At 41.8% G+C, this 26,590-nt stretch overlaps 1 protein-coding gene across 2 annotated transcripts in view; it reads right to left on the reverse strand.

The window, feature by feature from the left end:
- Window positions 1-26,590, reverse strand: part of LOC126248715 (sodium-coupled monocarboxylate transporter 1-like) — a 423,655-nt gene that overhangs the window by 238,522 nt on the left and 158,543 nt on the right. The window contains exon 1 of one of the 2 annotated variants that reach the window (XM_049950018.1): window positions 12,003-12,084. The exons of the other annotated variant lie outside the window; for it this stretch is intronic. The gene's annotated coding sequence lies outside the window, so the exon portion shown is untranslated. Of the gene's footprint in view, window positions 1-12,002; window positions 12,085-26,590 lie in introns of those variants that run through there. 2 annotated transcript variants of the gene reach the window in all.

Below are 26,590 nucleotides of genomic sequence, written 5' to 3' on the forward strand. Positions count from 1 at the left end.
CCCTTACAGAGGCACCCAGAAGCTTTAAACTGCGCATACCATCGCCGAATGGAGTTAGCAGTTGGTGGATCTTTGTTGAACTTCGTCCTGAAGTGTCGTTGCACTGTTATGACTGACTGATGTGAGTGCATTTCAAGCACGACATACGCTTTCTCGGCTCCTGTCGCCATTTTGTCTCACTGCGCTCTCGAGCGCTCTGGCGGCAGAAACCTGAAGTGCGGCTTCAGCCGAACAAATCTTTATGAGTTTTTCTACGTATCTGCAGTGTGTCGTGACCATATGTCAATGCATGTAGCTACAGTGAATTTATGAAATCGCTTCAATCATTTGTAATAGTACATAAATGACCTTGTGGATGACATCGGAAGTTCACTGAGGCTTTTTTCGGGTGGTGCTGTGGTATATAGAGAGGTTGTAACAATGGAAAATTGTACTGAAATTCAGGAGGATCTGCAGCGAAGTGACGCATGGTTCAGGGAATGGCAATTGAATCTCAATGTAGACAAGTGTAATGTGCTGCGAATACATAGAAAGAACGATCCCTTATCATTTAGCTACAATATAGCAGGTCAGCAACTGGAAGCAGTTAATTCCATAAATTATCTGGGAGTACGCATTAGGAGTGATTAAAAATGGAATGATCATATAAAGTTGATCGTCGGTAAAGCAGATGCCAGACTGAGATTCATTGGAAGAATCCAAGGCAATGCAATCCGAAAACAAAGGAAGTAGGTTACAGTACGCTTGTTCGCCCACTGCTTGAATACTGCTCACCAGTGTGGGATCCGTACCAGATAGGGTTGACAGAAGAGATAGAGAAGATCCAACGGAGAGCAGCGCGCTTCGTTACAGGATCATTTAGTAATCGCGATAGCGTTACGGAGATGATAGATAAACTCTAGTGGAAGACTTTGCAGGAGAGACGCTCAGTAGCTCGGTACGGGTTTTTGTTAAAGTTTCGAGAACATACCTTCACCGAGGAGTCAAGTAGTATATTGCTCCCTCCTACGTATATCTCGCGAAGAGACCATGAGGATAAAATCCGAGAGATTAGAGCCCACACAGAGGCATACCGACAATCCTTCTTTCCACGAACAATACGAGACTGGAACAGAAGGGAGAACCGTCAGGTGGCTTGCGGAGTATGGATGTAGATGTAGATGTAGCAGTGAACTACGTGAACATTATTGCGGACCAACTGTATCGCTTCATGCTTGAAGTCTCCCTCTACGGCGATGACATCTTCCAACAGTGTAACTGTCCGTGTTGCGGGGTCGCAATCGTGCTAGAGTTGTTCGAGGGGCATTATAGTGAACTCACATTGACGTCTTGGCCAATAATGTGCCTGTTCTGTACCCATTGGAACCCATATCGGGGGCCAGCAGCGTGCCCGTAAACAACCATCCCATAATTTGTGGGAATCGCTTGACTTCTGCGTAAACATCTGGTGCAACATACTCCTGGAATCCTTTCAAAGACTTTCAGAACCCATGCCAAGCAGAATATCTGTTGTACTGTGTTTGAAAAGTGGGACAAAACGATATTAAACACGTGGTCAAAATGTTTTGGCTCATCGGTGTATAACAGTAATGGGTTCAGAATGAGATTTTCACTCTGCAGCGGAGTGTGCGCTGATATGAAACTTCCTGGCAGATTAAAACTGTTTGCCGGACCGAGACTCGAACTCGGAACCTTTGCCTTTCGCGGGCAAGTGCTCTACCAACATTTTTTTTTTTCCGAACTCGGGACCTTTGCCTTTCGCGGGCAAGTGCTCTACCATCTGAGCTACCCAAGCACGACTCTCGCCCCGTCCTCACAGCTTTACTTCCACCAGTACCTCGTCTCCTACCTTCCAAACTTTACATATCAGCGCACACTCCGCTGCAGAGTGAAAATCTCAAAAAAAAAAAAAAAAAAAAAAAAAATGGCTCTGAGCACTATGGGACTCAACTGCTGTGGTCATCAGTCCCCTAGAACTTAGAACTACTTAAACCTAACTAACCTAAGGACATCACACACATCCATGCCCGAGGCAGGATTCGAACCTGCGACCGTAGCGGTCGCACGGTTCCGGACTGCGCGCCTAGAACCGCGAGACCACCGCGGCCGGCTGAAAATCTCATTCTGGAAACATCCCCCAGGTTGTGGCTAAGCCATGTCTCCGCAACATCCTTTCTTTCAGGAGTGGTAGTTCTGCAAGGTTCGCAGGAGAGCTTCTGTAAAGTTTGGAAGGTAGGAGACTAGGTACTGGCGGAAGTAAAGTTGTGCTAGGGTAGCTCAGTTGGTAGAGCACTTGCACGCGAAATGAAAAGGTCCCGAGTTCGAGTCTCGGTCCGGCACACAGTTTTAATCTGCAAGGAAGTTTCAGTAATGGGTTCGTCACAGTGCCTTCAGATACGATGGGCGCACTTTCGCTTGTGACGTTGTCTCCCCGTTAAGACAGACAGACTGTGTTCTTTTGCTAGTAAGTCTTGGATTCAGTCACATGTCTGTTATTCCGGATTTCTTTCGGAGCAACTTGGGAGTATAGAAATATCAAATTTCAAGCATCTGCTAAAATACAATGATTTCTCTTAATGCACCTGTAAATCCAATCGTATTCATCGGTAAAAAACGCTTATCTTAATTAAAGCATTAAGTGCTCCTCAAGATGTAAATTCATTATATCCATTGCTTGTGGCAAATCACAATTGTGATTTATATTAGCGATTTGTGTATAAATTTGATATGCACATATTGTATCATAAATTAGTTTTCGATACGCTATAGGCTCATGTTCAGATGGAGATGTTACAGGAACATTATATTTTCGACAAAGCGCAGTTAGACGTTAGGATCGTAGTGATTCCAATGATTGCACTGCCTCGTCGTATTCATGACAAATTCATTCTGATAATGCGTATTTTGCCAGCTTAAACAATAAGCACACACATGCACCCACGCATGCACACACACAGACACACACACACACACACACACACACACACACCGTATTTAGATGCACTCGTTGCAAGTTACATCCTCAATACGTGTTTGGTAATCGCGAGAAAACTCTGTAATGGCCACAGGAAAGGGAGAAAGACGCCTTCTGTAAGGTGTAGGCCAGTGGACCAGAGCCCACTTCAAGCAATAAGTAACGCTGATCGCGCATCCAGTAGGGTGTACGTAAGAAGCAGTCACGAGCGTAGAAAACGTGCGGCCACCGCTCACTAGGAGAGCGTTGTTAACAGAATTTGGCCAGCCTTGACTCGCGAGAAGCTACTTGCAAGCTTCAAGGTGACCCTACCATTCCATGAACACCGAGACCAGTGACGGAGGTTGTAGTGATTCACACATCGATCTCTTGTCTGCATGGTAAGAAGGAAGACTGGCATTCGGCAGCCCGTGGATTCCTCAGCTTAGTTCAGATTCTATATCTACATCTGTATTGCACATCTCACGGTGTGTGGTGGGGGGTTCTTGTGTACCACAGTAATTTAGCCCTTTTTCCCTCGCGTACGGTTCGCAGGAAGAACGACTGTTGGTAAGCCTTCGTGAGGGCCCGAATCTCTCTGATTTTATCTTCATGGCCTTTTTGTGAGATATACGTAGAAGGAAGCAATATATTTGTAGTCTCCTGTAGAAACTGCTCTCTTGGGACTGTAATAGTAAACCATACCGTGAGGCAGAACGCCTCCGTTGCAGCGTCTGCCACTCGAGTTGGTTGAGGGTCTCCATGACGCTTTCGCGATTAGTAAATGTAAGTGTAACGAAACGTGCTGCTCTTCTTTTGATCTTCTCTACATCTTATATCAATCCTATCTCGTACGGATCCCAAACTGACGAGCAATATTCTAGTACTGGTCGAACAACTGTTTTGTAAGCCACCTCCTTTTTGATGAACTACATTTCCTGAAGATTCTTCCAATGAATCTCAGTCTGGCATCTGCCTTACCCGTAATTAATTTTATGTGGTCGTTTCACTTCAAATCGTTTCGTACACAAATTCATAGATATTTTATGGAAGTAACAGTTTTCAGTGATTTTTCTGCAATCGTGTAGTTATACAATGATTGATCTCTCTATACAGGGTGTTACAAAAAGGTACGGCTAAACTTTCAGGAAACATTCCTCACACACAAATAAAGAAAAGATGTTATGTGGACATGTGTCCGGAAACGCTTAATTTCCATGTTAGAGCTCATTTTAGTTTCGTCAGTATGTACTGTACTTCCTCGATTCACCACCAGTTGGCCCAATTGAAGGAAGGTAATGTTGACTTCGGTGCTTGTGTTGACATGCGACTCATTGCTCTACAGTACTAGCATCAAGCACATCAGTACGTAGCATCAACAGGTTAGTGTTCATGCGTATGCGTATGCGTTACATCACGAATGTAAAATTACACAGATTAGAGCGCGCACCGAGGCTTTCAGACAGTCGTTCTTCCCGCGAACCATACGCGACTGGAACAGGAAAGGGAGGTAATGACAGTGGCACGTAAAGTGCCTTCCGCCACACACCGTTGGGTGGCTTGCGGAGTATAAATGTAGATGTAGATGTAGATGTAGTGTTCATCACGAACGTGGTTTTGCAGTCAGTGCAATGTTTACAAATGCGGAGTTGGCAGATGCCCATTTGATGTATGGATTAGCACGGGGCAATAGCCGTGGTGCGGTACGTTTGTATCGAGACAGATTTCCAGAATGAAGGTGTCCCGACAGGAAGACGTTTGAAGCAATTGATCGGCGTCTTAGGGAGCACGGAACATTCCAGCCTATGACTCGCGACTCGGGAAGACCTAGAACGACGAGGACACCTGCAATGGACGAGGCGATTCTTCGTGCAGTTGACGATAACCCTAATGTCAGCGTCAGAGAAGTTGCTGCTGTACAAGGTAACGTTGACCACGTCACTGTATGGAGAGTGCTACGGGAGAACCAGTTGTTTCCGTACCATGTACAGCGTGTGCAGGCACTATCAGCAGCTGATTGGCCTCCACGGGTACACTTCTGCGAATGGTTCATCCAACAATGTGTCAATCCTCATTTCAGTGCAAATGTTTTCTTTACGGATGAGGCTTCATTCCAACGTGATCAAATTGTAAAATTTCACAATCAACATGTGTGGGCTGACGAGAATCCGCACGCAATTGTGCAATCACGTCATCAACACAGATTTTCTGTGAACGTTTGGGCAGGCATTGTTGGTGAGGTCTTGATTGGGCCCCATGTTATTCCACCTACGCTCAATGGATCACGTTATCATGATTTCATACGGGATACTCTACCTGTGCTGCTAGAACATGTGCCTTTACAAGTACGACACAACATGTGGTTCATGCACGATGGAGCTCCTGCACATTTCAGTCGAAGTGTTCGTACGCTTCTCAACAACAGATTCGGTGACCGACGGATTGGTAGAGGCGGACCAATTCCATGGCCTCCACGCTCTCCTGATCTCAACCCTCTTGACTTTCATTTATGGGGGCATTTGAAACCTCTTGTCTACGCAACCCCGGTACCAAATGTAGAGACTCTCCGTGCTCGTATTGTGGACGGCTGTGATACAATACGCCATTCTCCAGGGCTGCATCAGCGCATCAAGTATTCCATGCGACGGTGGGTGGATGCATGTATCCTCGCTAACGGAGGACATTTTGAACATTTCCTGTAACAAAGTGTTTGAAGTCACGCTGGTACGTTCTGTTGCTGTGTGTTTCCATTCCATGATTAATGTGATTTGAAGAGAAGTAATAAAATGAGCTCTAACATGGAAAGTAAAAATTTCCGGACACATGTCCACATAACATATTTTCTTTCTTTGTATGTGAGGAATGTTTCCTGAAAGTTTGGCCGTACCTTTTTGTAACACCCTGTATATGTATACGCAATGCGTCGTTTCGACTGGCCGGCGGGAGTGGCCGAGAGGTTCTAGGCGCTACAGTCTGGAACCGCGCGACCACTGCGGTCCCAGGTTCGAATCCTGCCTCGGGCATGGATGTGTGCGATGTCCTTAGGTTAGTTAGGTTTAAGTAGTTCTAAGTTCTAGGGGACTGATGACCTCAGAAGTTAAGTCCCATAGTGCTCAGAGCCATTTGAACCAGCGTTTCGTCTTCTCTGTATGCAACGGTATCATCAGCGAAAAACCTCAAGGAACTTCCGACGTTATCCACTATGTCGTTTATATATGACAATTTATGGTTCTATAACACTCTGTTAAGGTGCGTCCGAAGTTACCTTTTCATCTGAAGACTTCTCTCCATTGAGAATGGCTTTATGTGTTCTGCTTGCTAGAAACTCTATCATCCAGTCGCACAGATGGTCTGGTATTCTGTACGCTCGTATTTTGTTCATTATGCGGCAGGGCTGAATTGTATCGAACGCCTTCCGGAAGTCAAGGAACACGGCATCTACGTATGCGCCTTAGCTACCTCTATCTTGATCTCGTGGACGAATGCTGCATGATTCCCTTAACGGAGCCACAATCGATTCCCTCCATCCACTTCCATCTGCCCTCGTCTCCAAACAAGGCGATGTAGAAGAAACAATAAGTTTTTACTTTCCTAATAACTTTCGTCATCAAGACGCTATAAAAGAAAAGACTGGTAATTAAGAAAACCCGGACAAGTACGAGTAGGATGCGTACTCGGAGGGTTCTGTACAAACTTAATTGTATACATAGATAGCTGATATATAGGTTTTTATGAGTGAGTTTGCGAGTATCAAAATATGTGACATAAATTATCATATCTTTTGCCTGCATTGACATAGGAGCTTAAATGTTTAACAACGCCAAGGGAACGTAGACCTTAGCATTTAACTTAAATTTTGACTTGATACCTCTACGCGTTCCTGAGAAATGGGTCTTAACAGACGGACAGACAGACAGACGGACAACAAACGGCAAAAAATATTTTTATGTGACATTATACCAGTTAACTATTTTCGAATTTTTTTCCTCACTTGCGCTGTGGATTCTCATTTATTGACAGATTTCTTGATTCTACGTCAACGAGAAATACCATATAGGTTTTGATGAGTGATCCGGCGATTTTTAAAATATGTGGTGTAAATGGCCGTATCCTTTGACTGCATTGACTTGGAAGATTAAGTTTTATACACCGCCGAGTGAGAGTAAACCTTAATATTTGATATAAATTTCAGTTCTATACCTCTACCCCTTTCTGAGGATAAGGTGTCTTAACAGACGGACAACAAATGTTCCTACAAGGGTTCCGTTTTTAGCGACCGGGGTACGGGACCTTAAAAATGAACATAAGTTTTTCCTCGACGTATACAAGATATACAGATGGCCTGTTCCGTAAAAGACTGCGTTTTATTGACAGAGCACTTAGAAGATGCAACAAATCTATTAAAGAGAATATCTACACTACGCTTGTCCACCTTCTTCTTGTGTATTTCTGCATGGCATGGGATCCCTATTGGATAGGACTGCGGAGGGAACTAAGAAGTTCAAAGAAGGGTTACTCGTTTTGTATTCTCGCAAAATAGGGGACAGAGTGTCACGGATGCGATAATCGAGTAGGGTGGCAATCATTAAAACAAAGGTAATTTTCGTTGTGGCGAGATCATTTTACGAAATTTCAATCAACAACTTGGTCGCTACACTAGCGGCTTTCTTTGAACGACTTACCCTTAACGGGTACTAAAGCGGCGATCGATAAAGTTTATTTCCTCCATTTCTAGGAAAATATGCGTTCGCAGACCCCATAAATGTTGACGACAAATGCTTAGTTTCAACTATCCATTGATCCCGTCAATTCAAAGTCGACTGTTTGTCAGGGGCAGTTTCTCAAAAACGGGTAGTTGCGGAGCCAAAATTTCTTAGAGTATTTCATTTTAGGTTGGGCGCTAGAGACCCCCCACCCATCAAACATGAGCCGAATCGTTTGGTCGTGTGTGTGGAGTTCTCCGTGTGAGTAGTCTTGGCACGGTGGAAGCAGAATACTACGTCACTGTACTGGGATGTCCCTGATTCGCCTACACCAGCCAGTAGGAGTTAAAATAAAAACTGCTCCAGAAGTTGTCACTTCACACCTCTTCAGTCCCGGCATCTAATCAAAATAGAGTTCAATGATTTTTCTAACATACTGACACTAGTAGCAGAATGAAATTACACTTTATAAGATCTGAATGTGGCAGTGACATTACCAGTCGAAGGCAGCTTGCAGCAGTAGCCTAAACATTAGTTTTTATACAGAAAATGACGACCTTGTCACGTATCCGGAAACTTTTTGCTGAAGAAGACAACGGCCGCAGAAGCGTACAGTCACATAACAAATGCAATGTTCGCCTACCATTTTAAGTTGACACAAGTGGACTATATTTACTGCCTTGTAATTTTTCGCGACATTTTGACATAGGACCAGTGGACAGTAGGAAGGAGAGGTTTATGACAATGGGGTTTTTCCAGGGAGGAGATGGGGACATAAGTAATGGCGTCATATTAGGAGGAAGAGAGAGTGGGATGGAGAGAGGCACGTTTGCGTAACCAGAAACTGTTCTACGAAATTAATGCTGACAGTGGATAGCAGACATGCTAAACTACGAAAACAGTTGAAACTGTCGAACGTGTGTAGGTTACCATGCAATTTTAAATGTCAATTTAAAGTATAAAATTAAATCTATTGCAAACAAGAAATATCCGTTTCAGCGTTTTGAGACTCCAAAAGTGAGAGAATAATTCACGGTTTGTTAATTCTATTTTCTCGATGAATGGCGATGTCAACAACAAACAAAACATTCGGTTCTGAACTAGAGACGAATGTGGACAAATGCAAGAAATTGAAATACTCGTATGTATATCAGTGTTAGTCGCAAGAGCTTCATGACATTCGGTCTGAACGCAACTGACTTTTTAACACCTCTCAGTGTCTCAAAAGGCACGAATTTAGTGATTATCGACAAAACTGATGAAAATCGAAATTCTCTACGCGCTACATAAAAAACCGCAATCTTCTGTATTATAGATATCGAAGTGCACTTCGATTATTACAGTGTTCTAAAATATAAATTGGCAGCAGTAAAATGGTTTTATAGCCAGTATCGAAAATTTATTCTCCATATGTATCCATGAGCCTTTCACCAGCAGACTATCTTCTTCATTTCAGCAATGTATGTTTAAGTTCACACAGCTACCTCCGACCCTCTTTCACATCCTAACTCAGCAAATTGTTGCCATAGGGGTAAGTATTCTCCGAATTCAATTGCTTTCTTCTGAAAGAAGAAGTTAGAGGGAATCCTAGAACATCAGTATATGCTACAGGTTGTTTGTATTCTCTATTTCCTTCGTCGATGCACTTCCTTTTCCTAAAAGTCTCCCGATTCATTTAAACTTTTACCACGACACCGTAAAACTGATGTTTTGCTTTCTTCTTTTTTAAATTCATATCGATCCTCTACGTTAATCAATAATGCTGCAATCGAAACGAGACTAGATTTCACTTTCGTATACGGAAATTTTTGTTGCATTAATGTATATATAAAACGACGTTCTGTTCAGTACACGAAGTTTGAATATTATCTAAATCGCTCCACAAACATGAGTTATTCGCTTGAAATACCTTCCTGTACTGACGAAATCGTCAGCGAAACTATTGAGAGTGCTACTCACTCTATCCGGTGGATCGTTTACACAAAAGGAGCACTTGATCAGTTCTTCATTGGGGAGCACCCTTCTTCTTTGGGTTGAAAACTCACCGTATAGCACAGTATGTAGTAATCCATCCCCCAGTGATCTTCGAATCAACAGCAAAATAAGAATGATATTAATGAAGATTGAGTACTTGGTAGCCTTTCTTAAATGTTTTGAAGCGAATCCCGCGGTAGTTACTTCCTATGTTCCGTTCACAGCTAAATTGTAATTAATATTTTTATTCTCTGATTATGTGAAATAAGATGTCGTAAGAAACTCCACATGAACTCTCGCTCTTCTTAGTGTTTCCAGTTTCACTCTTATACACGACTGCAGTTTTTTTTCCAGTTTAGAAACCTTAACAATCTTGGAACCGTTCAAGCAACAGCCTTCGTTTATTTTCCCGTATATTTTTCTTTAAATATGTGATTATATTCTAAAGGCTAGTGCTTCAACACACGAAAAGTATCTGAGTTGCATGGTCTGTTAGAAACCTAGAGTTTAGCATCGAACCGACATCCGTTCACTAGAGACAGAATGCAAGCTCAGAAGAACAAAAGTCTGTAATTGAGTCAGATAAAGACTTCGTTTGAAGGAACCATACTAGCAGTGGTTACACATGATGTAGGGAGACTATACAAACCTCCACTCAGGACTTCCGCACAGGGATCTGAATCCCCTTCCTCACGAATATTCGCCCTGTGTCTTAAACACTACGACAACAAACTCGAGAGAGCATGTCTTTTTCTACAAGATGCCGTCCTGTGAACAGTTTGATGATACTCTTTATGTTGCAGTATTCGTACTGAAGGTATGAATGCACTTGTGATTCATTCGTCGTCCTAAATTACCATTTAGCTGCTGTACCCCCGATTGTATCTTGGACCACTATAATTTCTGCTCTGTGGAGCTGGTTCCAAGGCCCGATGGGGAATGCAGCGTTCGAGAAACTCCCGGCAGAAAAATACAATACAAAATTCTCATCATGGGGAAATCGATGAACCGTGTGGATTTTCATAGTTCTTTGTGCTATAGCAATCTTAGGCGACTAGTTTGAAATTAAGTGACACTAACACACTTTCAGACGACGTATATATTTTTACAACTATACATAACTTGATCCTGACTGTTTTTTTTCCAGTTACGTTTTCATATACTTAACAAAACTTTATGATACAAAGAAAGTAGCCTTAATGCTTGGTATTCTTGCGCGATACTCTTCCTCATTGCGGTCCACGCTTAGCAGAATATGGAACGAAATTTCTGGCGTTAGTAGCAGGACGAATCACAGTCATACAGCTTATAAGTTTACAATAAATAGGAGTAACTGTAAATAAAAGCCGGCGGTTCTCGGCGCTACAGACTGGAACCGCGCGACCGCTACGGTTGCAGGTTCGAATCCTGCCTCGGGCATGGGTGTGTGTGATGTCCTTAGGTTAGTTAGGTTTAAGTAGTTCTAAGTTATAGCGGACTGATAACCTCAGAAGTTAAGTCCCGTAGTGCTCAGAGCAATTTTTTTTTTTTTTTTTGTAAATAAAAAGTTTGCTTAATAGTTTCCTTTCTTTAGAGAACACTTCTTTCTTCTCATTGCTATTCAAAATCGGGGACAATCTAGAACCACTACCGTTAAGCAGTAAAAGCGTTATAAGAAATTCACAACCGTCAGTTATTTTACTCATTTTACTTGATGTGGAAGTCATCGTATATTCAGTGAAATCCTAAATATGAAACAAAATTAAAGTTAGTGATAACCCAAAACATGAAGAATAGAAAGAAATCAATAAAAATAAAGCAATATTTCACAAATGAGTATTGTTCCCCGTAAAACCATGGATTACACTGTTTCAAGTATTATAAAGTTCCTTTAAGGGTAAAGTAAAGAACGAGATATTGTATGACAAGTGGAAAATCGTTAGTTACAGTAAACATTTGCAAACATGTGTGAAGCATAGATAATGATTCCTTTCGCATAAGTTATGTGCACGTTGGGAAAATATCAAACTGTTACATTAGAATGCAACGCAACTTGGTTTACTATAAGACCACCGCTTTTTACAATACAAAGCTATCGTTATACACAAGATTAACTTTTTCTGTGCAATAGAGTGGGCCGCAAACCAAAGAAATCTTGCACTGAGCCTATTGCCAAGCAAGTAATATGTTACACGAGTAATCTGAGTCGTCAATGACTGACGTGAACATTGGCTCTCCTTAGAAGAAGAAGCGAAGAGATAACAGACTAGAACACTTTTGGTGGGTTAGCTGTGAAAAATAGATTCATATATTTCGACGTGGCTTAGACATTATCTGTAGGCATAAAATAATAACAAGAATCTGCGAATGCACGTCGGTATTCATTCACTCACCTTCTGTATGCAACCTGACGCTGAGAACTTAAAATGTGCTTTGGCCCACTTGCGAATATATATGTGTATTTGTGCGCAGACCTTAAAGCCACAATAAAAAGTTTTCCCCAGAATTTTACCGCCGCGAGCAGGCAACGGCTAGTGATTGGAAGGATTTAGACCAATCAGAGTACGAACAGACCAGCGTGCGAAGGCCACCGTTCCTATCCCTCAGCGTCTCCCGCAAAACAATGAGAAATATCTGCAGCTCGACGTGCTGCAGCATGTACACCGAGGTTCAAATAAAAGCGCTCCATGTGGCAAAAAGTCTGATTGCGTTAACTCTTGCCAGTGGAAATTTACCTCTACACAAAACATTCTTTCATTTGTTTGCCAATTTTTCTTTGTCGGCGATATTCAGATATTCGGCTTCGATTTTGGTGGAATCTACGGTAGAAAGAAGTGTAGATGCAATAACGCAGTTACGCAAAAAAATTTCGCCTCATTCAACAGATTGCACATGCGCATTCTTGAAGGGTGTCCAGGAAGGCTTATTATCTACATCTACATCTACATCTACCTCTACATTTATACTCCGCAAGCCGCCCAATGGTGTGTGGCGGAGGGCACTTTACGTGCCACTGTCATTACCTCCCTTTACTGTTCCAGTCGCGTATGGTTCGCGGGAAGAACGACTGCCGGAAAGCCTCCGTGCGCGCTCGAATCTCTCTAATTTTACATTCGTGATCTCCTCGGGAGGTATAAGTAGGGGGAATATATTCGATACCTCATCCAGAAACGCACCCTCTCGAAACCTGGACAGCAAGCTACATCGCGATGCAGAGCGCCTCTCTTGCAGAGTCTGCCACTTGAGTTTGCTGAACATCTCCGTAACACTATCACGCTTACCAAATAACCCTGTGACGAAACGCGCCGCTCTTCTTTGGGTCTTCTCTATCTCCTCTGTCAACCCGAGCTGGCCGGCCGCGGTGGTCTAGCGGTTCTGGCGCTGCAGTCCGGAACCGCGGGACTGCTACGGTCGCAGGTTCGAATCCTGCCTCGGGCATGGGTGTGTGTGATGTCCTTAGGTTAGTTAGGTTTAAGTAGTTCTAAGTTCTAGGGGACTTATGACCTAAGATGTTGAGTCCCATAGTGCTCAGAGCCATTTGAACCAACCCGAGCTGGTACGGATCCCACAAATGAGCAATACTCAAGTGTAGGTCGAACGCGTGTTTTGTAAGCCACCTCCTTTGTTGATGGACTACATTTTGTAAGGACTCTCCCAATGAATCTCAATTATACATTCCGTATCATGCCAATGGTGACGTAAAAAGCAAATAAGTCTTTTGTACATTAAGTAATCGTAACAATCAAGTTGATACTCAGCTGACACGAGGCAATTACGCCGGTCTCAGAATTCGGCAGACCCGGCTGCAGATCTGTGTAGCTTCAGTTTAATTCCCTGCTTGTCCCTCAAATATCACTGATGGACGAAATGTTCCCTTAACAAAACCTCTCCCGCTCACTGTCCCTTTGTTCAAAACCTGTCTTTCACTCTGTGTTTAATTACTTCCTGTCGACAGTATTTTGAATGTTTCACAGATAAAAAATAACCCCAATTGGTGTATCCCAGAAGGGTGTTTGGATCATCTTGGAACAATGATGATGCGTACTGCTATCCATATGAAGACACAGGCGAAGGAAAGAAAAATTTAAACATAGATTGTACCCCAGAATGAGATTTTCACTCTGCAGTGGAGTGTGCGCTGATATGAAACTTCCTGCCAGATTAAAACTGTGTGGCGGACCGAGACTCGAACTCGGGACCTTTGCCTTTCGCGGGCAAGTGCTCTACCAACTTTTTTTTCTTTATTAAAACAGTCATATAAGCACATAAGCACAAAAACAAAATAATGAAGTGCTGGAACTGTTTCAACACGAATTGTATCCTACAATAGACTGAAGAATACATTTCAATATAGTGTCATATAGTGCCATTTGTAAGCTTACAAAACAGAAGAAAAGTATTAAACTGATAATAGCATCTTCAGTCCAGACAGAGACACAGAACCAAAACGCAAACATATTAAAGAGAATTACAAATATATATATATTTGACTGACTTAACTAGAATTTCAGCTCTGTCAATTGATTCACAACCGTCCAAACTTTTCACAGAAAGTCATTTGGAGCATACAAACGGATAACAAAGACATGCACAGGCAACATAAGTTAATGAAAACGTCAAATGAAGTTAATAACACCACTGAGAAGTCGGGAGCAGTCCTAGGAACATGTGTAACCAACTGCGCTACCCAAGCACGACTCGCGACCCCTCTTCACAGCTGGCAGAATTGAAGCTGTGAAGACGGGTCGTGAGTCCTGTTTGGGTAGCTCAGTTGGTAGAGCACTTGACCGCGAAAGGCAAAGGTCCCGAGTTCGAGTGTCGGCCCGGCACACAGTTTCAATCTGTCAGGAAGTTTCATAGATCGTACTGATTGCTTTTCCCTGAGCCATTATTCTATTAAAGATGAAAATGAGGTTGAAAACTAGGAATTATTTGTGAGAAATGTTGTATTAACCAGGCTATGGCAAAAATGTCAGGAGAGCTGGGAAAATAATTCATGCTTTCAAAACTTGTTGAAAGAGTAGACTTAAATTCAATCTCCATGGTGTATTGAAAAGTATTCGCGCCAATAAAGCTCAGGATGACTGAAATGCTGATGGCACTGGGGTGATTAGGGTTTCAAGTCGCTAAAATAAATACGATTAGGGAACCTGGAGATATATGTGGGAACAGATTTCTCTAGCTCAAAAGGTTATGCGAAAATCATTGTATAAAACGTTATATAAGGCAGAAAGGTAGCGCGAAGACGTGAGATAAGTACCCGTTACAAAAGAGTGCGCAGAAATGATTATACAATTAAAAGAAACTTCAAAATCATTCCCCATTGAAAAATGCAGAGAAGAATAGACTTAATTAACAACTGAATTTCCAGGAAAGAATACAAAATAAAGGAAAGTACTCTGGAGAACGTCTGATGCAAGGAAAGTGAAGGTGATGTGTCGCGATACCTTAAGTAGAATTACTGTTGACATCCACAATTGTTTACAACTTATTGCCTTTAATTTATCCGGTGAAGATCTCTGTCAAATAAAAGAAGTAAAATCAGGCATCGAATCATTCCCTAAACTACAAGCCTACAAACGACATCTATCAGAAATCAAAATAAAAGATTTTTCAAAAGAACTAGAAGAACAAAGCAGGGATGAAGTGTATAAGGAAACTAATGTGAATAAGAAATTCTCGAAATTCACCACATTGTTTACATTGAAAAGGTATTTCCAAAAGTATGCATGTCTGTATCAACATCTCACAGAAACAGATGGATAAGAGCAGTGTCCCAAACACTTAAACGCCTCAGTTCCATGAAAAAGATTCGCAATGATCCATAATTCTTAAATTTCTATCTTAGATACAAAAAAAATCTATAGGAAGGTGCTGATTGCTGTAAAAAAAGTCATTTAATGACAAAATAATATATAACGCAGAGAATAAAAGCAAAGCAGTGTTGGATGTTATAAAAAAGGAAACGGAGAGAGGCAAACAAACGCAGAATAACATACTGCTATGGAGGGGGGATAAGGTAATAAATGATCCACAACACTTAGCAAACTATGTAAACGAGCATTTTTGAAGTATTGCAGAGAAGTTACAGCAAAAATTCCCCCAAATAAATATAACACCTGTAAATAATGTTGCACTAAATACGATGATGTTACTTCCAACCATAGAGAATGGAGTCAATAAAACTTTTCAAAAACTAAAAAAATAAAAAGTCCGTAGGCTTAGATGAAGTACCAATGTTGGTACTGAAACAATGCATAGGTTTTATACAAGGCCCCTTAACAAATATAATAAATCAATCCTTCACATCAGGGACATTTCCAGAGCAGTTAAAACAGGCAAGAGTTGTACCTTTGCTTAAGAAAAATAAGGCAGAAAACATAGAAGATTACCGGCCCATTTCCCTGCTGTCAGCATTCTCAAAAATAATAGAATCAATTATGAAAGACAGATTAATGAATTATCTGAATAAATACAATCTCTTAAGCGAATCACAGTTTGGTTTCCGAAGTGATAAAAATACGGATTAAGCCATAGTAGAATTCACAAAAGTTGCACTTGATGCTCTTGATGAAGATGAATGTGTCACAGGCATATTTTTGGATCTTTCTAAGGCGTTTGATACAGTCGACCACAAGATTCTATTAAATAAATTACAGGCATTAGGAATAAGATGGGTTGCTAATGCCTGGTTTCGATCATACCTAGCAGATAGGGTACAAAGAGTAGAGATAACACATACTTCAAATAGATCCAAACATTTAGTAAAACACTTATCAGAGCCAAAATACATTAATATATTGGTTCCGCAAGGTAGCATATTAGGACCAATACTATTCCTGATATACATCAATGACTTTCCCAGTAGTGTTACTCTTGGTGAATAAATTCTCTTCGCTGATGACAGCAATATTATAGTCACTGAGAAAACAAGGCAACTCCTTGCAGAGAAAGCAAATGAAACTCTCAAGGAAGTTTATGATTGGTCAATGAGCAATGAAATGACATTGAACATAAAGAAAGCTAACGCCATGAATTTCAGTATGAAAAGGAAAAATGACAATGTTACATTACATGTAGATCGCACCTCTATAGTGTGTGTAACAGATGCAAAATTTCTAGGAATGAATATTGATTCTCAGTTGAAGTGGCGTTAACACACAAAGGTACTTGCAAACAGAATGTCATCAGAATGTTATGCCCTTAGAATCCTATCATCATTGTGTAACATGCAGTGTCTTTTAGTTACATATTATTCATACGTACACTCAATTCTTAGCTATGGCATTCTTTTTTTGGGAACAAACGCACAAAATATAAATACAATTTTCAAACTCCAGAAAAGAGTCCTAAGGATAATAACCAAAAATACTAGTCGAGCTCATTGTAAAGATCTGTTCAAAACACTGGCGATTTTAACTGCTCCATGTGAATACATTTACCAGTCTGTTGTACACAACAAAAATAACATTGGTAATTACTGCACAAACAGCTCTGTTCATGACCATGCAACAAGAGCTAGACTCAACTTACGTTTACCAAGAAAAAATAGACATAAAACTCAAAACAGCACTTTCTACCAAGGAATAAAACTGTACAATAAATTACCAAAAGAGATTAAAGAAATTGCAAAAATACACTTATTTAAAAAGTCAGCTAAAAAGTACCTGTTATGCAATACATTTTATACACTGAAGGATTTCTTAGGTAAAACAGAGTAGGTGTTTGATAAAAAAAAAGTTTTACAAACTAAGTTAAAAACACGTGTCGAACATCTTCAGATGATTGGTTACCCACTTGTCATTCTTTATGTACTATAAATAAACAAGGAGAAAATAAAAGTAGCATTAACACCTAAAAAGGAAAGTTCGGATAATTTGAATTGTCATTGCTGAGACTGAGACCCTTTCTCATAAAAGTAGAAACTGATTACAATACTGAAGGAAGAGACAGTGACGAGTAATCTGAACAGTCAGAACCGGAGCAAGCGAGGTGATGAAGGGGATAAGATACATTGCCCACCGCGATGTTGGATACGTCTGGTGATGCTGCGGGCACGTGACGCGGTAACAGAAGTAAGTAAGCGGAGCAGACACGGACGGGAGGTCAGCCTAGCGAAGATATGGGCTGCAAATGGGGAAATACTTTGAGATAAGCGACTTTGACAAAGGGCAGATTATTATTACACAGAGCCTGTGAACGAGTATCTCGAAAACGGCGAAGCTGGTCGAATGTTAACATGCTACTGCCGTGAGCGTCTAAGGACAGAGGTAGGACAGTGAAACTACCACTGGGCTCTAAATGCTTGGACGTTCACTACTCTTCACAGAACATGGGGTTCGGAGACTTGTCTGCTCTGTAAAGTAGGACAGATGGTGACCTGTGGCATCTCTGACGAAATAGCACAATGCTGGTGCACACACATGTGTTTCGGAGCACACCGTTCATCGTACATTGTAGAGCATGGAGCTCCACAACAGACCACCCCTACGTGATCACATGTTGACCCAACGACATCGTCAAGTACGATTGCAGTGGGCACACGACCATCGGGATTCGACTGTCGGTCAACGAAAACGTGTCGCCCCTTCGTGTGAATCACGTTTTTGCTACACTAGCTCGATGGTCGTCTCCACAAACGCCGTCATCGAGATGAACGGCGGCTCGAAACGTGCAGTGCGTCATGGACACAGGCTGCTGGGAGCAGTATTCCGCTATGGAAGACATTCTTTTACGCTTGCATGGGATCTGTGGTAATAATCGAAGACATGCTGACAGCTGTGAACCACCTGTATCCCTTCATGCTTGACGTCTTCACCGACGCCAATGGCATCTTTCAGCAGTACAACTGTCCGTGTCTCGAAGCCAGAAGCGTGCTACAGTGGTTTTAGGAGGATTATTGGGAACTCACGTTGATGTCTCGGCGACCAAATTCACCTCATGTAAATCCTATGGAACCCATCTCGGTCACTATCGGGCGCCATCACCGCGTTCGAAAATCAGCGGCCCGTTATTTACTCGAAGTACATGACCTGTGCGCCGGCCGGAGTGACCGAGCGGTTCTAGGCGTTACAGTCTGGAACCGCGCGAGCGCTACGGTCGCAGGTTCGAAACCTGCCTCGGGCATGGATGTGTGTGATGTCCTTAGGTTAGTTAGGTTTAAGTAGTTCTAAGTTCTAGGGTACTGATGACATCAGAAGTTAAGTCCCATAGTGCTCAGAGCCATTTGAACCATTTGAACATGACTTGTGCGTAAACATCTAACGCCATATACATATAAAAACCTATTAACGAACTGTCGGATACCTGATACGGAGAATCAGTGGTATATTTCGTTCCAAAGACCGACAAACAAGCTACGAAGCAGACAGTCGTAATGTTTTGGCTCACCGGTGTATATTCAGTTGTTATTCAGTGCCAAAAGGGCTCAAGATAGTCATGTTTATGACATTAATAACGATTATCATAAAGAAATTGCTGATGACCTAACAGAGTGTAGAACTAAGTTGGGATGGATCCCAAGAATACCGGACAACCGAACGTCTAACTTCGAAATTTTCCTCTCTTTTATGGAACTAGATAACACGTTGTCGCTAAAAATGGAAACAGCGCTCGATGATTTTAGGGGGACATACTTTACCACGACTCTAGCATGGGGGCTTAATTAAAATAGAATGCAAATAATTTTAATTTTTTGATTTAGTAGCTGTCTGTTCGATTACGAAGTCTCGTAAACGGTTGGCCCTGACTAGTATTATTACGCAATCTGACTGCATAGAACAACAACAAAGAATGAAATGGAAATTTTCATTAACACAATTAATTAATTAAGTCCCCAGCAACTATAAAACCTACGAAACCAAAGCACAAGTATAACTGTTCTGTGTGTGGAAGTATGACTCAACGTACGCATCTGGCACGGTTCTTCTTCAACAACACAAGAAATTTTAAATATCATTTATACTGAATTAATTAAAGAAAATAAAAATACCAAATTACTCAAGAGAACCAGAATTACACTCTAATCCAAGAACACAAGCCAGATGCTTTGTTGACTGAACCTGTAATGAAGCATTACTTACGACATTAAACAATGAAAAATAAATCAAGTTTCGTTACCTTCATATATTGACCAAAATCACTCTAATCATTACAATATATCTCCACACCGACTCGCTATTACCACATCTCAACAAGAACTTTTCAGTATCACATCTCAGCAAGCACTCCCTACTAGCACATCTCAAAAAACACTCTCTGCTACGAGTTCTTAACAAGCACTGACTACTATGAGTTCTCCCCAAGCACTGACTACTACGAGCTCTCCCCAAGCACTGACTACTACGAGCTCTCCCCAAGCACTGACTGCTACGACATCTCAATAATCACTGCCAGTGGAGGCGGCGGAACAATACTCTCTAGCGCGATCTCTGGCGCTGTGGCTCAGTGTAGCCACCTTTCACTCTTAAGAATCCAGATAATTAAGAGACAGGGTACTAACAAGGGAACCTCCCCATCGCACCCCCCTCAGATTTAGTTATAAGTTGGCACAGTGGATAGGCCTTGAAAAACTGAACACCCATCAATCGAGAAAACAGGAAGAAGTTGTGTGGAACTATGAAAAAATAAGCAAAATATACAAACAGAGTAGTCCATGTGCAACATAGGCAACATCAAGGAGAGCGTAGGCTCGGTAGCGCCGTGGTCTCGTGGTTGGCGTGATCAACTTCGGAGTGAGAGGTCCTTGGTTCAAGTCTTCCCTCGCGTAAAAAATTTTCTTTCTTTATTTTCGCAAAGTTATGATCTGTCCGTTCGTTCATTGACGTCACTGTTCACTGTAATAAGTTTAGTGTCTGTGTTTTGCGACCGCACCGCAAAACCGTGCGATTAGTAGACGAAAGGACGTGCCTCTCCAATGGGAACCGAAAACAGTTGATCGCAAGGTCATAGGTCAACCGATTCGTCCACAGAAAAACACGTCTGATATATTCTATAGGACACTGGTGACGGCATGTGTGTCACATGACAGGAATTTGTTGGCGAATGGGTAAAAAGATTCTCCTACCTTGCCCGATTTAGGTTTTCTTGTGGATGTGATAATCACTCCCAAGAAACTGATGAAAACATAATAGTTTGTCACATAAACTGAAAATAAAAAATTAAACTTTTCACTCGAGGGAAAATTCGAACTAAGGACCTCTCGTTCCGCAGCTACTCGCACTAACTACGGGACCACGACGCTCCTGTGTTTGTGTTGTCCTTGATGTTGCTTATCTTGCACATGGACTACTCAGTTTATGTATTTTGCTCATTTTTTCATAGTTCCACACAACGTCTTCCTGTTTTCTCGATTGATGTGTGTTCAGTGTTTCAAGGCCTATCCACTGTGCCAACTTATAACTAAATCTGACGGGGGTGCGATGGGGAGGTTCCCTTGTAAGGATTTAAAAAATGGCTCTGAGCACTATGAGACTTAACATCTATGGTCATCAGTCCCCTATAACTTACAGCTACTTAAACCTAAATAACCTAAGGACATCACACACATCCATGCCCGAGGCAGGATTCGAACCTGCGACCGTGGCAGTTGCGCGGTTCCCGACTGAGCGCCTAGAACCGCTAGACCACCGCGGCCGGCTAAGGATTTAAACTGTGGATGGCAGCTTACCTAACAGCGTTTGGGGCTTCCTTTCGCTTTCCTTGAATCAGAGTCCTGATGTGGCAGTGACGTGTTGTCATATGACCTACAACGCTGCATTCAATGCCGCTTCAGTGTCGATATGCAACTGACGGACGCATTTGGTGACCTGTGCCGTTCCATGTCGTAATACTCGTGTGAAATAGAATTACCATCTGCTAAAACAGGTGACTACTCAAGACGAGGAAAGTCTTTACAGTGTTCTCTGAAAAAGTCTTGCGCAAGAACATAGGTACTGCACAGTTTTATTTTCCTCTTGAAAGACATCATCGCCATATGGTAGAACGTGCCATCCTATCGGATAAATTCATTCCACGGAAAAGCCGTCGATTCAGAAAACTGTTGTGCGCTCCTCTACAGGTGGAGATCCCAATACTTGTCACGTGGAATTTATGCAACATACGATACAAAAATTACCACCCACATCGATTTGCACTCTGAACACATGCATAATAAAACCAGAGTCTTATATAGATGTTGTCAAACACACACGAGTCATCCATGGAATAGAGTATAAAACCTGACTCAGCAGTCTTAATAACTCCAGTTCATACACTCGTCACACTAATCAAGCTGCTTCCGTTGTTATACGCATGGGCAGTTTAATGTGTGCCTCCTGGAACATCTCATAGATACCAGTGTATGGAACTTCGTAATCAGGCTTCAACTGTAGAGATGTCCACTGCTATAGTGGTTCATGAGCTATGCATTTTGGTACGCACCAATTACAAACTTTGTGCTCGCTGAAATGGCGTAGTGACTGAGATACTGAATTCGTGATTGAGAGGAATGGAATTCAGATCCCGCCTGGCCATTCTGATTTAGGTTTTCATAAACCAAGACCACGCTCGCTCCCTTTCTCCATATCGTTTCTAGTACGAGCTAGTGCTTAGTTCCTAGAAATTGAAAACTGAACGTCCCATTTACGAAAACATCGTTAGAGTCGGATTTGGTAAGTAAGAGGAAGGAAAATGGCCATGACGTTGCTTAGAAAACCATTCTGATAACGGCATCGTGTAATTTTAGGGAAACCACTAATACTTAAATCAGCAAGCTCGGATTAAGATTAGAATTCTGCTCCTTTAGAATAGAAGTCCACTCGCTTAACCCACGCAATACGAAGGGGTGCCCAACTTTTGAAAATATCGTAATCTAGTAATGTATTTTATATTTTAAAATTTTGAAAAAATATTCGTTGTTTTTAATAATTTCTTATATGAGATTCCGTATTTCTTTTAAATTTTTCGTTTAAATATAACCCAAAAATTTAAGTCTTAGTAGTAACTGTGACTTTTCGCGACAGATGTCATACTGATATTTTCGAGTTCCGGAGCCTTCTTCGACATCGCACGGGGTCCCGGGTTCGATTCCCGGCGGGGTCAGGGATTTTCTCTGCCTCGATATGACAGGGTGTTGTGTGTCTGTCATCATCATTTCATCATCATTGACTCGCAAGTCGCCGAAGTGGTGTCAGCTAAAAAGGACTTGCAATTTCGGCCGCCGAACACCCCGCATGGTGTCTCCCGACCAATAATGCCTTACGATCATTTCATTTCACATCTTTAAAAAGCTTGTTTTGAATACAACTTAAGGATAGTATAAAAAATATATATTTTTAATATTTTTTATGGTGATCATATAGTACCTCTCTGAGTATAAATTGCGGAAAATGCATTGGTACTGCTAAGATTGTGCTAAAAGTATTTTCAGGTCCTGGACTGTTCTTATAGGTCAGTATCTATTTAAAAAAGTATGCCATTAATAAAAATTTAAAAAGGATATAATTAGTTAAAATTAACAACAATTAATTTTTTGTGGTGTGCAGAAAGTAACCCCCCCCCTCCCCCCACGGGCGATACGAGTTATCGAAAATAAGTTGGTATTGCTAGAGTTAAGCACTCATACAATTCGCTCGTTGTTCCGTCTCTAATAATCCTGATATCAACTGGAACTTAAACTCTATCCTTCTCTTTTTTTCTGTCCACTCGGGACTGCTATCAACTTTCCTTGCGTCTTCACTGTTGTCGACTGTTCGCCGTTTCCCAATGGCAGTTCATGTTAACTATGGCAACTCTCATTCATACTATAAATTCAGCTTTTTGCGAGATCGAGGCATAAACTCCACGAGTATCCGCAACCACTGATTAATCAAAAACCGAAATATCTCACAATTACTCCATCGCATTCGAACAGTCACTACATACTTGCTGTCTACCAATGGAGGGTGTATCATAGTTAATAGCTGAACCTAGCGCAGGTAAAAGTACACGCTAATGGAAGCAAAAATCTTCCAGTAAACACGGGTCCGGCAAGGAACCGTTTGCGAGATAACTGCGAATGTGCTATTTACCAATCACCTCCGACTTTAGCATGAAATATTTCCCTATGTAGCTCAAACATATTGGTGATGTAAACTTCGATTAAGTCTCCATGCATTGGGGTTCCAGTTCCACCTATGGCAGATGATTAGCGGTTCGTGTCGACCCGGGTCCGATTCCCGGTACTGCCAAAGACGTTTCCTTGGTGGGAGGAATGGGACGTGTTGCACCCAGCGTTGTGAGGCAACAGAGCTACTCGACCGATTAATAGCAATTCCAAGGCCAAGAAACCCTCGAAGAACCGGGATAGTGGACCCGACTGACTCGTCTCGTGCCAGAACGCGGAACTTTATGTTACCTATCCCATGATTGAGGAATGTGTTAGAAGCATGATGGGGCACTGGTACATTTTACTGCTGCTGTAAGACGACATCTAAAGCGTCACTATGGTCCAAGATTTATAGGCCGAGCGGGGTGTTTACCTTGGCCTCTAACATCATCTGACCTTAACCCTCTGGATATTTTATTTGTAATCATCACAGAAGGGAAGTGTGCAGCATAGCTGTTGATAAGTCTGAAGGATGGAGCAACGAAATTTTCGGCCTAGACGTGCTTCGCGAGATGGTAAGGAGTGGCAAGTAAAACAAAGATTAGACGCACAACGTTCGCATACTTCGAATGCACGACAAAGATATAGGGTATGTAGAATTAAACTTAATTGTAACAAAACGCGAAAATGAGACGAAACGCAGGAAGTGCTACACTAATAGACAACTGAATTGCAGATAACTACTGCCGTATCAGAGAGAGAGAGAGAGAGAGAGAGACAGACAGAGACAGAGAGCATTCTTGCCGCCTCAGTGAATTCAGAGGTTAAGCGTGATACTTGACCGTGAAGCAGCAGACCTCAGAGTGACCGCCTGATTGTGGGTGAAAGTCGCTTCCGGTGCTTGCGGAGCTAGCCTTACGCCGAGTCACCGACGTTAACAGGAAAGAAAACGGCTGCTACGCGCTTTTAAGGCAGTGTTTACAGTTTATCTGCTTATCTGGCAATTCTATCGGAACTTGGGAGTCACTTAGATCAACATAGGAGATTAATCACGCTTACGAGCAGCATAACCCGAAGAAATCTAGCAACAGGTTTATGTAATTTGTCCCTACTCAAATAGGTTTTTAGTGCACCTAAGATACGTATGGATATTTTTCTTGAAGGTTACATTTTTCATAACAATTCGAGAGAAAAAATTGAGTATGTATAGTGTATGGTGTCGTATAATATGGACAACGGACGAGTAAGAAGTGACAAAGCACAGCACGAAAATTAAATATACCTCGTAAATTTTTACGATATTGGTTCTGCAATTGACAATAAACCTTCGCCCTTCATTCATTAAACAACAAACTCGCTACGAATACCAACAGGAAAAGCTTAGTACATCATCATAACAAGTATTCAAAATGGTGGCCTTACGTGAGCGAAGGTTCGAAAATGCACACAGCAACTTTTCTTTTTTGACTGGTATCAGCATTTTAAAACAAAAAATAAAAAAATAAAAACAAGCTCTCTATCTAACACGTGAGAAGAAATAACGTTTTCATTGTGGAACATGTAAATGCAAGTTAACAAAAAGACATTTTTGGCATTCCATGTAAAAGGTCTAGTTATGAAAGCAGGTTGGGACTGCCACACTGACAGTACCGGAGCAGCACGAATGCTAATTCTCACACGCCGCCTGTCTCTAATCGTTTTGCTGGCCTCGTGAGAAATGAAAATTGAAACTGCGATATATAGGATACTAAAAACAATGTACTAAATTTTGGTGTTTAGAAGAGACAAAACATTACAGTCTTTATTTGATAAAAATGTTACGGGTTTCTCCACCATGAAGGTTTTCACGCCATTTGTTTTAGAGGTGTTGCTGACTGCTCATGGATTTCCTTTTGCTCGACGGGGGTGGGGGGGGGGGGAGGTGGAGATGAAGTTTGGCGTAAGAGACACCGACAGACACTTCAGAAGAGCTGGTCGTCCAACTGACTGAAGCTGCAGCCATTATTCTGCACGTTAGACAACAATTAGCTTGCAGATGCCAGTTGTGCATTAATGTAAACGGACGATACATGCAGAAACATCTCTAAACCAATGTTCATCACGCAGCAGTTTCAACACCGTCTCTGAACATCACTAGCGTCAAATCAGCCGGCAAATGGTGCATCTGTGATATTTTTGTCACAAAATGTGCTCATTTTGTCTTTTCTAAGCACTCTAAAATTTTGTATACGTGGTTTCTTCACAGCCTGTAGGCAAAGGCGTATCAACCATGGGAACGGGAGAGGGGGAGCACTGCCTCAACTCACTTTAAAGTCTTTGGATGTGACATACGATTTCTGTCTCTCTCTCCTCCCTCCCTCTCGCTCTTCCAAGCCAGCTATAAAAAATATGCTGCTCATTAGCAAATATGCGTTCAGTATTTTGGTTGACAGCAGCTTTTGCTTACGACTAAATCAAACGGCGTTTAACCCAGGCCGACATAAGGAAACTGCATGTAGCAGTAGAGTCTTCAGCAATCCTATATACGGTACACAAGTCTGCCAGTCCCCAAAACTTTGGTGAAACATATCCACTACTGAACTTCGGCAGAGCGGGGCTCACAGCCATTCTGCTAGAGAAAGACGAAGATTATTCTAAAAACCTAAATCTCATAGACCCAAATTTCTCACGGCCAAAAAAAAAAAATACCAGCGAATTGAAATACGCGGAAGATGTGTTTAAAATTCTCGATCGCCTTCTGACTGAGACTGATTGAAGGTTCTATCAAGATGATTTATATGGACTGTCAGATCTTGAAGAGATAGTTATTACGTCCTCCCAAACGAATCTTCCATTTACATGGCGTTTGGAAGTGTTGCTTAGAGTACACACATCATACTTTAACCTGGAAAGCATTCACGTACAACTCTAAAAGCT

The sequence above is a fragment of the Schistocerca nitens genome, chromosome 3, assembly GCF_023898315.1.
Source record: "Schistocerca nitens isolate TAMUIC-IGC-003100 chromosome 3, iqSchNite1.1, whole genome shotgun sequence".
Classification (NCBI taxonomy): Eukaryota; Metazoa; Arthropoda; class Insecta; order Orthoptera; family Acrididae; genus Schistocerca; species Schistocerca nitens.